Here is a 16,200-nt window from a genome sequence, read left to right on the forward strand (position 1 = left end):
TTGCGGGTGTTTCAAGGCGAACAGTCTTAGTCAATAGGAAATTCAATAGCGCCAAGCAAACAACAAACACAAACACTTTTAAATTCCGGCAACTAAATTTTGCCAAAATAATAAATAAACTAAACTAGTAAAAATAATCAAATGTAGCGCATACAAAACTTGTACTTTAATGCTGCATAAAAAACATTATTTTTTTTGTATTTATTTAGTGTCAGTGTGCGTTAAAATTTAAAAGAAAAAACCACAAAAAATAAACATTTAACATTTGTTATTGTGTGTGGCGATTTGTTGTGTGTGTGTTGTGTTGTGTTGTGTTTGCCAAAAGACTTACAGGTGAGCAAATGTTGAAACTTTGTTTGTTTTTTATACTATCTACGCTATGTGTTTATATATTTTTAAGATTTTTGTCATAACTTAAGCAATTGTTTGCAGACAAACAATGCCCCAAAGAATTTATGGCTTGTGGCCTCCAGTGTGATAGACAAAAGCGCAAAGCAAAGAAACAAAACACAACAAAAAAAAAAAAAAAAACAAAAAAAACATTCGTGCTAGAATCCTTTGTGAAAAGCTATTGTTATGCAGATAGGATAAATACAGTCATATATTAGTGTAGGTTTGTTGTTGTTTTCTCTTGCGTTGTTTAACCCAGAAATAAATGTGTACAAATGTCGAATGAGTGACAACTGAAGGCAAAGAGTGTCTAATAGATCAGTTAACTAAACGAGCAAGCGAGAAAGAGAGAGAGAGAGTGCGAGTGACGCAGTTAGTGCAATTAAAATATTAAAAATAAATTATGCAAGCTGCTGCTGTTGCCCCTTTTTTTTTTTTAATATTTTTTTAATATACATATATCTTTCTATTTGTGGCCATTAAAAATGTGAGACTCTTGCGTTTAAAAACAATCCAAGAGCAATTAAGTGTAACTTGCGGAAATTACTTTGTGCAGCAAGTTGCAGCTGCAAGTTGCAAGTCTTAGCTGCTGCCCCCACTACGCTTAAATGACAGTTTAAAAGTCGTCAGCAAAGTAACAAGAAAATGATAAAAATTGTCTGTTTTGCTGCTTTTTAAATGTAAAAAGAAACATGACAGTTAAACTTTGTTGTGCTTTGGGGAAGTTTTCGCTTTTTTTTTTTGAGATTTCATATATCAGACAGCTTCCGTTCATGAATATTTTTATGCAGAATTTTCTTAAGCTGGCCCTGGGCGCTCAAATCGATTCTAAGCTGTAGCTAGTCAACAATTATCAGAGTGCGGCAAACGAGTGGAGGACAAGAGCTAATGCTATTAAAATTGCATTTATATAGCAAGCGCTAGAGTGTAAAGTGTCTGAATCAATTAGCTTGCCACTGAAATTTAATAAATATGCTGCAAGCAACAAAAAATAATTTCATTTGAATTAGTGGTGTACATAGTTCACATAACGGCTGTCACACGTGCCGCACATATAAATCAATATGGTCATTAACATTAATGAACCAAAGCCGCATTAAACTTAGTCACATGCCAGGAGCAGCAGCAAAAATAACCAGAGCAAATCCACGAAAGAGTTTGCTGCCCAAAAATATGGCCCTGACTCTGGCACTGCTGGCTACGGCTTATTGAATTAAAGCCATGTCAAAATAAACACCAATAAATAAGAAAAGGTATTAACAGGCTGCTTATATTTTATTTGATAATCGCAGACAAGCGGCACAAATATGTTTCCTGCTTTTATTTTTATTTATTTGCGCCATCATATGCTGGGCATAAAAACCAGGCCAAGAAAACAAAGTGCCTACATAAAATCATTTGCCATTTGACCTGCGGCCACAAGACATACTTGCCAGCCGGCCAAAAACAAAGCCAGAGCCAGCGTCAGAGCCAAAGCAAAAGTTGAAAAAAAAAGTATGCGCTGGCGAATAACGTTGGCAAACATTTTGCAAGTTTGACGTAAAAATTCACCCAAAAGCAGCAAAAAGGGCCAAAACTCAAATCTAACATTTAACAAAAAGCAGTTGCAACTAAAGCAAGTCGACGCGAGCAATACGCTTAGCTATGCAAAATTCTGAAATTAACTCACAAGATTTCGGCTATTCGGCTGCTGACGTAAAAAAACAAGCATAAACCTTAAGTTTATTTGCTAATTAACAATTACTTTGAGGTAGTATTAGCATTCGAATACAACATTTTTTCTAAAAACAAATTGAATTAAGTTGTTTGTGAGATATTTCGAAATAGAAAATTCGTACGCTGCGCAATGCCCTAAAAAGTATGCTACAAATAATTTGTTTCAAGTAGATTTAGCTAAGCTTATATATTATAATATATAACTAGATTAAGCTTGTTGAAACTAAATATAAAACAATAGAAATATATATAGTATATATATAGAAGCAAAGCTTGCAAAACTATTCTGCTTGTTTAATACATTTTTATAAATTTTGTATTTGATTTGTGTGAAAATAATTCGAATTATGCGCAAAAATAGTTGAAAAATGTAAAAATAAATTGAAAATTAGTACTTTGGTAATTGTAATTGCGCATTCAATTGTTTGTAACTGTATCATTAGTTTACATATACAAAATATTGGCTATTAAATTTACTCAACTGTGGCACTAAAACAAAAATAATCCCATTAGCAATAATTACTATTACGTTTACAGTATTTAAAAGTTGAGCTAAGCAGCTGCATTGCTTTTGAGCAACTTGAGCCTAGCATCTTAGCCAAGTCAAGTGAATTTTTGGGCCAAGCTCGCTTTAGGCTTAGTGCATGCAAGAATTCATCAAGTAAACCCTTTTAGCGCGGCCGTAACTGTTTGCTAACCTTGGACTTTGGACTTAATCCACTCTTGTGGTCGCTTGCTGCACTTTGGCTTTGCTGGTTGCGATCTCTGGGCATCTCGGTCGCCACCTTGGGCTAAAATTTCATGCGCGAATTATTGAAAGAAAAACATTAGGCAAGAAATTCCCCAGTCGCAGTCATAACTTTGCTGCTTGTTTGCGGTCAGTTTGGCTTATGTGCCTTGGGCCAGTTTGCTTTTTGCCCACTTGTGCTGCTTGTTGTTGTTGTTGTAGCTAATTTTGTTGCAACACCAACAACAATAGCAACTGCCCTCGCAAATAATGTCCAACGCGTGTTGTTTGCCCCTTGCGCCATTTTTTGTTTTGTTATTTTTTTTTCTGTCGTTTTTGCTGCTGCTGCTGTGGCTCAGCGGGTTTCATTTAATGGCACCTGTGGCTGCTGCTAATCATGATTTTAATGACTTGCAGTCAGCAGTGGCTCCTTTGGGGCATTGCGCTAAGCTAGGATCTTCTGGTCTGGGCTCGTGCTCATTTGAGTGCTGCTGAAAGGTTTCTCAAGCAAAGGTAGCAATTAATTTCCTTTTCTTCATTTCTCCGCTGCTGCTGCTGCTGCTTCTTGCTTTGTCTGCTTTTAACAGCAGCAAAAAGCTGGCAATTTAGCTGTCCATTTACTTGGGCTTATGAAGTGCTAAGCGCATAGTTGAGCTAACTTGAGGTCAAACTTAAACAATAGATGCCGCCAGCGTTAGTAGAGATTGATTATTTTGTTTAATTGTCATTTAAAAATTTGTTGTATACATAGCGAAAAATTATTATTATTATTTAAGAGCTTGCTTTAGTATCTTATCTAATTTATTTTTATAATCGTTATTTTATTTTTGAAGCTCAACGAAAACATAAAGTACAACAATTATGTTTCTTCTTTTATATGCTTTGTTAAAATATTTGTATTATTATAAAACATTATATTTAGCAACATTTGTATACTTTTAATATAATTTTCTTACTTACACATCAACAAAAGATATTTTGGTATTTAATTGATTTATTTATATTATTTCTCTTTTTATTATATTGTGTTTTTATGTTTATAATATTTACATATACATAAAAAAATCTAAAGCTTGTATTTATATTTTAATGTTCAACTGATTGAGGCTTTCTTCAAGTAGCATAATCGATTGGCAATAATATCGATAGTTAACTCTTTCTTTTGAATTTAAAGTGTTTTGCTATAATTTTCTTTAATTAGCTGCTTAGCTGATTGCCTCGTCTATCGAGCGCTGTACGATACTTGCTTAAAGTTATCGATTATATCGATTGCATATGGCTTTAGTCTTAAGCGCTTGGCTATTATGCTAATTAGCACAGCTGCACATTGTTTTGCAATCAATGCCAAACTGTAACGATCACTGCAAAGTCAATAGCTGCAGCTCATTAATCGTTCGATTGTTTGCTTGCTTAAATTCGCGGAATCAATTGCCTATCGCATAACAATGCACACAGACAAATATCAGCTGATGCCCTTTGCCAGCCATTTTGGCTAATGTAATTGAGCAAAAATTTGACACCGCTTCGCCCTACAAACAATTGCGCATATGTCAATTCAATAATTTATGTACTGTACATATGTGTGTGTGCTTGTCTCTGTGTGTGTGTGTGTGGACAGTGATTGGCCAAAGCTTGGTTTTGGTTAAGCTGCTTGCTTGGCAGTGACGTAGGCGTAGAGCATGAGCTTTCGCCCATTGATGGCACTGTCAATATTAGCACAACACTTTGTTTACTTTTGTTCACAAAAAAACAAATAAAAAACACACACACACACATGCACACACATACAGCGAAAGTGCGAGGAACGTGGCTATGCGGCTGAGCCGCAGCTGAAATATGCTAAATCGACAACATATTGAATTTCGATTTGGAATTTGGTGTCGCCAAAAACAACAGAAAACGCCGTCGCGCAAGCAAAACAGAGCATGTCCTTGCCGCAACGAAAACAAGAGTTAGCAACATGCCCAGTTATTAATACGCAATGTACAGAGATAACATTTTTTTTAATGAAAAGAAAGCAAAGGCGCGCGCGCAAAATTTTTTGTTGTTTACCTTTGTGCCACGCCCCAAAAAAAAAAAAAGAAGCAGCAAACAAGCTGCCACTGCGGTCTGCGTCATGCAACAAGTTAACCGCCTGCGCCGCTTGCCGCATATCAGCGTCTGTCTGCATACTTTGCGGCGCTGTGGCCGTAGGCGCTGCTCAGAGCTCATGGCCACTGCGGTTTTGAACTGAAAGCCTGCAAACGAACTGAAAGCTGCCAGGCAACAAAAAAAAGTTAAAGTTAATTAAGCGACGTGTGCAACAAAAACTGTTGGTTAGTCTTGGCTTAGAACTAAAAAGTAGCAGTTTGCACTAGGCTAGTCGTAATTTATTATTAAAGGCAGGCAGCACTTTTTTATTTTAAAACAGCTGCTTAATTAATTTACATACAATAAATACGCAGCATAAATAAAAAATCATATCAGTTAACTAAATAATTTGTAATACATAAATAAAAGAAAAATTGCGTATACGACTCTTATACATATTAAAATGTAATACAGCAAACTTAATTTTTTAGTGAGTGAGATAATAAAAATCAAACATTGCTAAAAACTAAATAATTTATAATTCAAATATATCGTATATAAATTTAAAAAAAAAAACATTTTTTTGTATAATGATTTATTTTCGAATAAAATTAAAGAAGTAAATCATTGTAGCTTTATAACTATAGCGAATATGATTCTAGTTTTTATGCAACTGATAAGTGATGAACTTTAGAACAAGTTTGCAACAAAATCTCAATTTCAATAAATAGCAACATACGTTAAGTTCGACGAAATGCGTCCATATATTTAAAAAAAAAATTAACAAATTTTTGCATGAACTTTATTAGTGAAGCAGAAGCCGTAGCGCTGTATTTTGTACTAATCAAAAACAACAAAAAATACAATTGATAAATTTAGCTGCTCAGCATTTTGCCTTTAAAGCTTTTGACAGCCTAAGCACGAGAATAAAATTAAAAAGCAAAAGCCACAAGTTTAGTTATTTTGCATGTTTAATTTAAATATTTCATAAGCGCATAAAACAACTCGTGCACTTGCCTGTCAATCAATCTAATCACTAATAATCAAAATGAATTTAATTATTATTAATTATTTGATTAAGCTGCTGCTACTTTAATGTTGCAGCAGCGACTATTTGAAAACATTTCATTGCCACAGCGAAATTATTTGCGCTTTATTACAAGTTGGCATTTCGATTTGCTGAAACTGAGCTGAGCACAGCATACACTTAATTTATTTTTATTCCGGGAACTATATTTGATCTGCTGCTGCTTGCTGAATGTTTGGCAGCCATATACTAGAATTAATTATTAATATGCACGCACTAACTAGACTAACTAGTGGCTGCTGCTGCTGCCTAATTAATTTGCAATGCGTTAGCTTTTGAGCTAATGCTAGCCAATTAGTTAAACTGGCTGCAGCTGCTGCGCTGCAGGCAAAAAGGCCTACGCGCTTTTATAATTCATAATAATAATTTGTTATATTGTTGCGCACAGTGCGGCGATTAATTAACAGCATGTGCGGCTCGGCGCGGCTCGACGCGTTCCACAAATCAAATTGAGCACTTGGCGCTGTAATTCCTCGAAGATCTCTTTGTTTTAAATTTAATTTATTGCATGCAAGCAGCAGCGTGGGCAATTAATTGTGTGCCACTGTATAGAAATATTATGTGCATTAATATTGCGCATACGCAGCGCATAGCGAGCTATTAATTTTATATTGACTTGCTGTTTATTCAATTCAAATCAACAATATTTAATTTGAAAACTTAGCAATTTAGCTGCAACGCAACTTTCTTCAGATTACATTTCAGATTTTACAACTTTTGTGTTTTTGTCGAACTTTGACATCACCAAATTTGAATGCAGTTCAACTCAGTTGCAGTTCACGAGTCTAACAAGGCATGAAGCTCTGAAATTTGAGAGCTACAGTTACAGCTTTTGAAAGTTTCACACTGCTTTTATTGTTTGCTATAACTTGGCTAATAATTTTGCAGCGTAGACAGAAATTAATACTCACTTTTTAATTGTGTCACAGTCAAGTTATCAAAGTTTGAAATCAATTTGATAAAATTAATAGTTTGGCTAACAAAAAATAAATCAAATATAAAATATACTAGAGTACGAAGCAGTAAAAACAGATATGAGAGTTTGTTAAAATAAGTTTTTACTGTTTGTTAGTAATGAATAAATTTGAATTTTTTTGAAGTTTTTTAAATTTATCATAAGAGCTGCTTTAATTAAAACACAAGTTAATCGCTGCTTAGCTATTTCCAATATATTAGATAAGCTGCTGCTTCTTCTTCGGCGTGGGCGTAACTTGAGCTGTAATGTCAACAAGTGTATTAAATTTATGCTAAATTGCAGACAGCATATTAAATGCGATTTATTTGGGTTTGAGGTCGAAACATGTGCGTGTTTTTTTCTTTTTATCTGCGTATCAATCAATTTTATTTAATGATTTATTTAATCAAATTTGCTGATTGCATAAGCAGCCAAACTAACGCTAGATCAGGAATAGTATTTGAATTATATAAACAGTAAAAGGTACAGTAAGCATGCACTATAAGCAAAGTTCCAACTAAGCAGTTAGTTGATTATTATAAATTTATGAATACATTTTGTTAAAAACTTAGAAAGTCTAATCGGCGCCAAAAGCAATTCGGAAACAATTTTATTAATTAATAAATAATAAAATATGTTAAGTTGTTACAACTTTGGTTGATTAACGTTAATAAATGTATAAATGTTAAACTAAAAAAAAAATATTGTTACAACTTTTTATGATATGAACGAATTGCGCTATGCTCGCATTAGTTGCTTATGTAGAGTGTTTACTGTATTTGTATATATATAAAACGCCCACACAGCACGCACACACACACAGCACACACACATACAAATCAAATATAATAAAGTGCTTGCGTTGCTTTTGTTTTTACGCTTTATATTTTTTTCGTTGCCTTTTTTTTCTTTTTTTGGGGGAGTTATTCGATAACAGCGTATGCAGTTACATATATAAACATGCTAGCTGTTGTATTTGCTGTTGTTGTTGTTGTTGTTGTTGCTCTGCTTGATGCTTGTTAGCCCCAAAATGCCCTTTTATCGACAGCAGTCGTTTCGTCACCTCAAAATGTGCTTTGGCTCTCTGGTTTGCTTTTAGTTTCGTTACGTTTCGGTTTTTTGTCATGTAGTGCTTCGATTATCAACTTGCTTAAGGCATAGCAACATTTAAGATTTTACATTATGGCTGCTGCAGTCGCTTAGCAAACGTTGATTTTGATTTGTGCAGCGTCGCTTTTAGTTTTGTTTTCATTTTAATTAAAGCAGTTGCCAATTAAAGGCATTGGGGCTTAGACAGACATTTGCTGACTATGCCACAAATATTGTTGTGCAAAAGCCTAGACTGCTGCTTGGGGTGCTGTTTACAAACTGGCGCACATGGCGTATGTGTAACATTTTTTGTTGTAGCTTGTTTTAGTGGCTGCCTGCCTGCCTGCCAGTTTAAATGAATAACAAAAGCCTAGCACACACACACACACACACACACACACACACACACACACACACACAAGCACTTACACTTAGTTAAGCACAGACATCAAGCATACGCCACGTTTGCGCTGTCGTAGTTAGTCGCTTTGCCGCCTTGTCGCCTTGACACGTTGCGTAATGAATACTCATTAAAAAAAAACAGACCAGAGAGAGAGAGAGAGAGAGAGAACTAACTTGCGCTCTCTCTCTCTGCTTGCGGGCAAACTGCAATTGTCACTTGTGCGTCTCAATCTGTTACACGCTGCGTATACGTAACACTGCATTGATTCTCTCAGCCCCCAAAGCTTGTTTTAATTGCTTTCAATAAGCCAGTACACAAAACTTATTTATATAGACATAAAACCTAAATTGTCACTATCTCTCTCTCTCTCTCTCTCTGTGTGTGTGTGTGTAATAAAACATAAAAACTTTGCTGAAATTTACGTTTAAGTTTTTTGCCGCTTGCCGAAAACTACGCAACTTTTTTGTTGACTACCTAAGCTTGATTAAGACTTTGTTTTAGTTTTCGCATAAGTTGCGCATACCACCCCCACCCCACCCCCAACCTTTGTCAAATTACAAACTACAGCCGGTGAATGTCACAGCTGCGGGCTGCTGATAAACACGGCTAAAGGCAACTGTATGGCTTAAAGTTAACGCTAGTTGGGCGCTCTTTATTTTTTATTATTTCGGGCATAGTTAAAACTAATAACGGCACATATTTATACAAAAGATTAAAAGCTCAAAAGTTAAGTTTGCTGAGCGTCAAATACTCAACTCATATTTGATTATCAAAGTCGGTGCAACGTGAGGCTTTTGCTTATATCAACATATCACAAATTGTTTGATTATTTAAATTTAATACAAAGGGAAAATATTCATAATTTAATCTTTGGCTAGTTGAAGTTATAAATTAGTTATAAGTTTCCAATTTGCTGAACTCCAGTTGACTTCAGTTTCATTTATCTGGCCTTAGTTCTAACTTTCGATTTAAAAATAAATAAATCAGATTGGCGCTTTATTTAAAGCAAATTTATAAGCAGATTGCTTAGTAAAAAAAGCAATTTGGCTTGCAACTCGCCTCATATCAAAAGTGATCTGCCTGAGGCATGCAACACACTTGCATGCGATATCTGAAATGGGTTTGGCGTTGGCGTGGCATGCCACACATGTGTACACAACAAGTGCTGCAGCAAAAAGAAGATATATATATCGTATATATATATATCTATATTGTCAACAATGATTGCATGACGCTGGCAGCTGCTGCCTTGACTAGGATTTGTGTGCGTCGTCGTCAGTGCGACATGCAAACAATTTGTGCAAAAAATTATATTAAAGGCACAACGGCAATAAACATGCCACACGGCAGTGGCAACAACATGGCCGCTCGGCTGGCCAACAAGCAATCTGTGCAGGTTAAATTGAGGCTGGCAGCAGAACAAAAATCACTGTCAATTTCAATGCATGTCGGTGTGTCTGTTGTTCATTACTTATACGCAATGTATGCCATGCAAATTGTGCACTGCAGCTTTAACTTTTCCCACTCTCCATCTCTCTCTTTGGCTTGAGCCTTAGTTCAAGTTTATTTTGCTAATTGGCTTTGGCCTAAACTGCTACGCATAACAAAAATATTAAATAAATAAGTGGCAAATAAAAATACGGCCCAGCGAAGAAATAAATAATGACACTTTGGGTGGGTCGTCGTGCAATCAAGAAACATAAAAATTACATTATAATTGCACTGAGCTCACATAAAACTAGCTACACAAAAGCTATAACAATTAATAGAGTTGCCTCTCTCTCTCTCTCGCACACTTGCGCCTTCTCGCTCTGTGCTTGACTTTTTGTATCTAATTGGGTTTTTCTATGAAAATCATTTTGCTGTTACTACGCTGAGCTATAAACGTAATAAATCAAGTTGAGTAGCAATTTAAAATAAAGCTGCAAGTTAATATTTTATACTTTTACTTATAGTAACGTTTATTTCTTTATTTAATGTCGACTATATAAAATAAAATTATTGCAGCAATAAACTTAAGCTAAGAGTTCAAGCTGCAAGTTTTTGTTAAACAGCAATTCAAGCTACTGTTAAATTAGAATTACGCTTATTAAACAATAAAATTATTTAAGGCAATTAATTACAGTGATTATAATAATTAACACTTAATAATTATTATTCAAAATGATGCAAATTTAAAATGCTAAACTATTTGCTTTAAGGTTAAGCTTAATATTTGCATTAGCTACAGATTTATCTGAAATATTTTAGTAGAATGCGCAGAGCTTAAATTAAATATTTCTTGAAATATTTTAGTTTAGGCAATTTAAACTTTCTGCATTCAAAAAAAATCTTCAAAAAGACTTTCCTGTGTGTGCTTAAATTTTTTTTAAATAAATACAGCAAATTCTAATGATTAATATGCCGCTCATATTAATTTTTTAATAAAATATTTTTAGCCTGAAGGCCTTTGTTGCTCTGGCTTTACCAATTATACCATAGAATTTGATTCTAGGCTACAATTAAAATAAATAAATAAAATATTTTTGTTTGCTACAATTGGATACAATATATTGAAAATGACCATTAACTAAGCCATAAATAATTTTGTTACGTAAACTTAATGCTTTAGTTTGTTGCATTTATATATTTCATAAAAGTTTTCTCATATTTGTTTCGCTTTAGCGGCATATTTTGTGCTACTGCGATCGGTCAAAGCCTAAGTAATTGTAAAATAAATGTACTTGGGCTCTGAGTTATGCGTGCAATTAAAATCGCATGCACTTAAGTTGAAAACATGTATAATGTAATTTATGTAGCAGACAAGGCCCTAAGCTTTTTATGGCTAAAAGCAATGTGGCCAAAGCCGCAGCGTATTTTGTAGCTCGAATTAACATTTTTGCCACATTTAGCGAGCTTCATTTTTGTTTTTTTTTTTTTTTTGCTGTGCTTTGCTTTCTGCTTTGCCGTTTTTTTAAGTTTATTTTTTAATAAGTAAGTTTGTCTGCTATGCAGATTTTATGGACATGTTGATGATGGCTTTACATTAAGCAGACCACCTGCTTGGGCTGGCCAGGCATTAACAGCTCTGCAGCAAGAGCAATGGACAGGCTTATATATTACGCATACGCAATGTGGGCACGCAGATTTATTGCAACAAGCGCGCGAGCAGAGCAGAGAGCTTACCTTTAATCAAGTTGAGAGAGAGAGAGAGATTTCTCTTGCGTTTTCAATTATAAATCTCTTGCTCGACAATTGGCATTTGCATTTGTAAAGTAATCTCGACTTGAGCTTCAAGTTATGCCATCAAAATTAATGAACTTCAAAGGAATGAAGCTGCGAGTCGCAGCCACTGCGTGTCCTGCACAAGAGTAAAAGCACTAGCAGAGCTGAGCCAGCTGAGCCAGTGGCATTCAGCTTAATATAAGTGGGCCCCAACTAGGGTGGCCCAACAATAAAACATTTAGGGTGCCAAGGCAAAGCAAAGCAACAAAATGCGGATGCGCAACGCAGGCGAACGGAATAAACGCCCAAGCAGCTGAAAAATTACGCAAACGCTGTTAAATGAGCGTGTGGCCCGCAGCAGCGACAGCAACAACAATAAAAATAAATAACAAGCAAGCAGCAACAACAACAACTGCAACATGTTGCAGCTACGCAATGCGCAACGAAGCAAACTGCAGTGCGGCTGCTTCAACCGGAAAATGTGAGCCACTTACAGTGGCAACAAAAAGTAATTCAACTTGATTGGCACCAAAGATAAGCAGCAGCAGCAGCAGCAAAGAAACAACAACAAATAACAATGACAACGGTAATAACAATAGTGCCGCATATAATTATTCTACAAAGTGGCAAGAGTCGCGCTTGCCACATGCCAAATTATTCGCAATTTAATTTTATATTTATGAAAGTTGTGTTAGCAATTAAGCAACATAATAACATTTTTATATATGCATTAATTTAATTATATGCTTATTAAATTTAGCTTTAAGCTTTTTATTTACTTGTAATAAATATTAATAATAAGCAAAGCATTTAGCTAATTTTAGTGCACAGCAATGAAATGAATTGCTTCAAAAAATCTTAATTTAATTATATTAAATCTTTGATTAATTTAATAAAATATTAAAACAATTTAATTAAATGTTGCTGAGTCTTAATTTTGTGCTGCAAATGTTTGAAATAATAAATAAAACTTAGTCATATGCATTAGTTGCCTAGTTAGAGTCTAAAAAAGTAAATGAGGAACTTGCTAAATTAAATAAATTTGCAGCTGCTGCTAAAATTAAATTTCAAGAAGATTTTATTTATTTAATGTCAACTATGCACAGTCGTATTAAAAAATATTTCAAATTCAATTTATAGGTTCTTTAAATTTGATAAGTTTATACATTGAAAATGTTAAACAGAGAAAACATTCATTGCAATCAGCTTTGGGTTAGTGTTAATTATTAATAGTTAAAAAGTTAAAACAAATCGCTTGGCAATTTGAATAAGTTAAAGCTCTTCAAGATAATTCATTAGAAATTTACACAAGAAATCGATTTCTTGGTCTATTGAGCGCTGCCTAAATGCGAATTAATTATTTTTATTGCTGCAAATAAAAAGCAAACTCTGCTGCTCTCGCATTTATTGTTAAGTAGATAATTTTGTTTTTGGCTAAAACTTTGTCATAGCTTGAACTTCTATTGAAGCAATCAGCTCGATGGGCACTAACATAACGAAATGCTAGCAATAATAATAATAGCACCTAGAAATGAAATGAACGCGCTCGTAAACTCATAAACATAACGCTCATTGATTGTAAATAGTTTATCAGTGGGTGGGTGGGTGGTTGGGTGGCTGTTTGGTTGCTGCACAATTCAAATTAGGCAAACTACAAAGCAAACAAATTAAACGAAAAAATAATTGCTGGGCTCAACATATTGTTTGTTATTTAGGTCGGCTAAACAAGTGTAGTAGTTTATAAAGATAAACAATGCGTGTGTGTGTGTGTGTGTGTGGGCACGCCCATTGGGCAGCTGGGTAACTGGGTCACGCCCCACAGCTTTATCAAGCGCAGCTATAGCAGAGAGCGAACCATTGCGACAGTTAACACCTTCGGGGCCACAGCTGCTGGCAATTCATTTATCAATGGGCAAACAGCAAGCGCGCCCATTGTTATTATTGGCATTATATTGCCAAATAAATGTTCAAGAGAGAGAGAGTGAGAGCGAGCAAATTGCTCAATTTAAAATGCAAAAGAATTTTACTCTGGCTTGTTATTTTTAGCGCAACTAAACTGGCGTGACCGTCATGAACCTTTCACTACAAATGTTGATTGTTATAGCAGACACACGCACACACACACAGAGTGAGAGTGAGAGAGAAATAAATTATCACAACAAGCTAGAGGATTCATTTCAAGCACTCACATTATGCTCGCCGCCACAGCCAGACACACGCCAATGCCAAAATTTATTTCTTTTTTCTCTCTTTTTCAGCATTTTGTGTTTCTTCTTTTTGTTCTGTTCAGTTTGCTTGGACAGCTCTCGCATCTAATATGAATAAATTAAATGTATTTTTTTGTAATGTGCTTGCTTTTGTTGTGTGTGTGTGCGTGTGTGTGTTGTATTTCCATTTAATTTTATTTGATTCGAAATTTTTGCTTTATTTTATACTTGATGCTTTTGCAGCATAATACATTAAGCATACGCCCCGTGCTACAATTGAGACGTTTAACAAAAGGCCGAGACTGTAGCCCTAGACTCATGTGCGCTCACCTTATTCTCATATATTATGCTCCCTTCTTCATTTTACATGTGCCTCCCTGCCCCTCCCTCCTTGCCACACTCTCCGCTGTGTGTAATGAATGTGTAGCACGGTATGTAGATTTATATTGCCGCGCACAGTGGGAGAAAATATTGCTCATATGACTGTTTTGCTTATAGCGAAAATTAATATTCAAATTAATAAATGCAATGTTGATTTAGTTTTCAATCAAACTTTAGTAAAATTCATTACATTTGCTTTAAGAAAATAAACAAAATATATGTGGAAATGTAACTTTTAGCAAACCTAAATTATTTTTTAAACTTAATTATTTTGTAATTTTTTTTTTGCCTTATAGCAGCAACTAAAACTCTTCGTTATAACTTTAATATTAAATAATTTCACATAAGACAATTTGCGCCATATAAAAAATTGAAAATAAAACTTAATTGCTGATTTTTGTATTCAAATTTATTTTGCACTCAAATTTATGCATAAATACTTTAACTTTAACGCTTAACTAATAATAAAAAATATATAAATATCAAACGCTAAAACGCCAAACTAAATTCAATTAAAATGCAATTTTTAAATTTAATTAAAATTCAAGCTGCATATTTGTTTATTATAATGCATAAGTATTTATTGTATTCAATTTAAATGCATGCCAGCCCACTGTGCCTTTGCGTTTTAGTGTCCAATTTTCTATGCATATGTAGCTTAAGCACTGCGCAGCTTAAGGCTCGCTCTGCAGCCCCTCCCAGGGCTACTGCAACAGCAGCAACTGACCCCATGCCATACTTAAAACATTTTTGTTTTATTTTTTGTGTGTGTTTTTTGTTTGTTTGTTGCCGCTTTTGTTGGTCAATTTCTTTGCTGCTCGTTCAACGCTCGTTTAGACATCGTTTTGTCATTTTGCTACAGCTTTGACCTAACTTCTTATACCACCCACCCCACCCAGCAGCCCATAAGCAAATTGTAGGCTGGACGTGTGCTTTAAATGTCAAACCCTTTTCAAAACATAGTTGGACACAGGGCAGAGCACGCATCGTAAATTTTCGGCTCATTTTTGCCGCAATTTGTGTAGAGCCCAGACAAATAAAATTGTATTATTAACACATTCGAAATGCGAGGCAATGTTTGGTCAAACGTTGCTAATACACGTACGTAACAATATGTGTGTGTGTGTGTGTGTGTGTGTGTGTGCGTGTGCGTGTGCGTGTGCGTGCAGGCGCCTAATATCCTTTCATTCAAATTGTTTACTTCAGTGACAGAGCAGCTCCCAGTTCAGTCGTCCAGCCGTCCGTCCGTCCATCTGTGTATCTGCTTGCTCTGCTTGCTCCATCAAATCGCAGCGTCTGCATATTAATCTCAAGCGTACACAGATTTGGACAGTCGACAGTTCAGTTTAGTCCAGTCCAGTCCAGTCCACAGTACAGTTCAGTCCCTGTTTATATAACTGCCAGTCTGCCAGTCTGTCTAGCTGCCAGTTTCAATTTAATGCAACGCCTTTGCATGCACACACACACACACACATACGTAGAGCATTGTCGCCAAGTGCAATTACTTTCACTTTCAAATATTAGCATAGCCCCATGCCTTGGGTATCGATGTCTATACATATTTATTATATATTAGGCAAACTGCAAATTGATTCAGGAATTTTCGCTCTCTCTCTCTCTCTCTCTCTCTCTCTCTCTCTCTCTCTGTCTATGGCAACTAATAAGACAATGACTTTGCACTAACAGTGGCTGCCAGCAAAATAGCAACAGCTAAATTACATGAAACATGAAAGCTGAGCGTAATAATTATTGCTACAAAGTTTAATAAATCAATTGCACATCATTGTAAATAGTTTAAACTTATTTGCATTATAAAAGTTTTCTAGTTTTCAATTGTTTGTTGTTATGTTTTTAGTTTTTCAATTTGCTGTAAGCAGTTCCGCTTTGCCAGCATTCACTGTACTTGCTGCAAATTTGCAAATGTTTCTAAAGTTCGATCAACTGGTCGATGGCAAGTCAAGGCGAGCACAA

At 35.1% G+C, this 16,200-nt stretch overlaps 1 protein-coding gene across 1 annotated transcript in view; it reads left to right on the forward strand.

Moving 5' to 3' along the window:
- The first annotated feature begins 297 nt into the window (after positions 1–297).
- The window catches only part of LOC108605506 (sex peptide receptor), a 49,494-nt gene continuing 33,591 nt past the window's right edge, over positions 298–16,200 (forward strand). Inside the window, exon 1 of the mRNA XM_017995254.1 lies at positions 298–333. The gene's annotated coding sequence lies outside the window, so the exon portion shown is untranslated. The remainder of the gene's footprint in view (positions 334–16,200) is intronic.

This window comes from Drosophila busckii, chromosome X (genome assembly GCF_011750605.1).
Source record: "Drosophila busckii strain San Diego stock center, stock number 13000-0081.31 chromosome X, ASM1175060v1, whole genome shotgun sequence".
In the NCBI taxonomy this organism is placed as follows: Eukaryota; Metazoa; Arthropoda; class Insecta; order Diptera; family Drosophilidae; genus Drosophila; species Drosophila busckii.